Consider the following 1,957-nt stretch of genomic DNA (forward strand, 5'->3'; position numbering starts at 1 on the left):
CTGAACAATTAAAAATTTATAAATTTTGCATTATAGCAGGAAAAACTGGAAAATATTATCAATTTTAAAAAGGAAATTGTAATGTAACAAAATCTGAGATCAAAATGTATGTACTTAAAGGCAAACATGCAGCATTAAATGTTAGAAAAGCATGAAATCAACAAGCCAAGCTTCTATCTTAAGCAACTATAAAAAGAGAAGCAAAAAACTAAAGTAAAAACGAAATAGATTAAAAATGAATGACACTTAAAACAAAAACTCCCAGATTATCAATAAATTAACAGACTAGCTCTTTGAAAACAGCTATACAATTAATAAACTTCTTGTTAGATTGACAGAAGACACAAATTACCAATATCAGAACAGAGGGGAAACTATTGATGCCAAAGACACATGATAAAGAATACAACAAGTCTACACAAATTGAACAATTCACACAAAATAAACCAATTTCTGCAAAATCACAGAACTTACCCAAATAGATCACTGAGCTTGGTCAGTAACAAAACTGAATTCAGAGTAAAAATTCTTCTCAAATAGAAATTTCTATGCCCTTGATAGTCTCATGGCAAATTTTATCAAATGTTTAATTAATACGAATGCTACACAGTCTCTTCCAGAAAAATTAAAAAGGAATACTTCTCCACTCATCTAATTCTAAATCCAAAATACAATGAAAAAAATTCAACAAAATATTAAAAAGTTGAATCTTAATATACAAAAATCCTAATAGAACACAACCTGAAAATGTAACATAGACTTCAAAAGTCAATGTGAACTACCATCTTAATACCCTAAAAGAGTAGAAAGATCATTATTAGTCATACAGAAAAAGCATCTGACAAAATTCAACATACATTCATGATAAAAACTTACAAGCCTGGTGTGCCACACACCAGGAATTAACAGCACTCTAGGAGGCTAAAAGGAGGATCACGGATCACGAGTTAGAACCCAGCCTGTGTAATTTAGTGACTTAGCAACACCACACTCAAAATAAGTAAGTAAATAAATAAATAAATATTATAATAATTTTAAAAGGCACTGGGGGATTTAGCTCAGTGCAATGACCCTGGGTTCAATTACTAGCAACTACAAAAAACAAAACTCGGAACAAGCAAAACAAAAGGGAATTCCTTCAGTCTCATTAACAGTTGTTTTTCAAAAGCAAAAAACTAGTTACATCTTAGTGTGTAAGACAGTATTTCCTCCTCTACAACTAGGAACTCGAAGCAAGGCAAGGATCTCCTCTCATAACACCTTTTCAACACTGTAACAGAAATTCTAGTCGTGTAATAAGGCAACAAATAGAAAAAGCACAAAGACTGTAAATTGACACACGTCAAAATAACAAAAATTAGCAAAGCAAAACAAACCTGTCAGAAGATAAAATAGTTAAGATTTCTAATAAAAGGAAAATTTTTGACTATGATGAAAAGAATTATTCCACTTGGGTCTAGATCCTCTGTTATACTTTTAATTATGGAAAGTTCACTTGATATATTAGGATACTCATTATTACAGTTCTGACAATGAATATTAATATTCAGGTAATAATTGGATTAAAACAGAATTAGGAAAAAGGCAAGTTAAATATATAAACACATACAGTACCTCCAAATGTAAAAATAAAGCTTGTAACAGGATATTTTTAAGTGCACAGAGATTTCTTTACAAAAATACAAGGCTTAAAGGTTAAAAAGATGGAAGATACTAGAAAAATTTGTGGCTACAAAGAAAATAAGGCATCAAACCAAATCAGTTAAAACATGGAAATAAAATTAAGAATGAATTTCAAAGAATGATGCAAACCAATGTTTTAGGGAAGAGCACATTAAATTTGGTTGTATGGGGGATAAAGTTTTCATGTTACCTGACAATAAGATATGAAACCAAAAGCAACAAAAGAACAATCAAAATTTTAAAAACAATTAACAATAAAAAGGTAACCACAGAA

This window comes from Cavia porcellus, unplaced genomic scaffold, assembly GCF_034190915.1.
Source record: "Cavia porcellus strain 051 isolate PalLab524CR breed Dunkin Hartley unplaced genomic scaffold, mCavPor4.1 scaffold_5, whole genome shotgun sequence".
Lineage (NCBI taxonomy): Eukaryota > Metazoa > Chordata > Mammalia > Rodentia > Caviidae > Cavia > Cavia porcellus.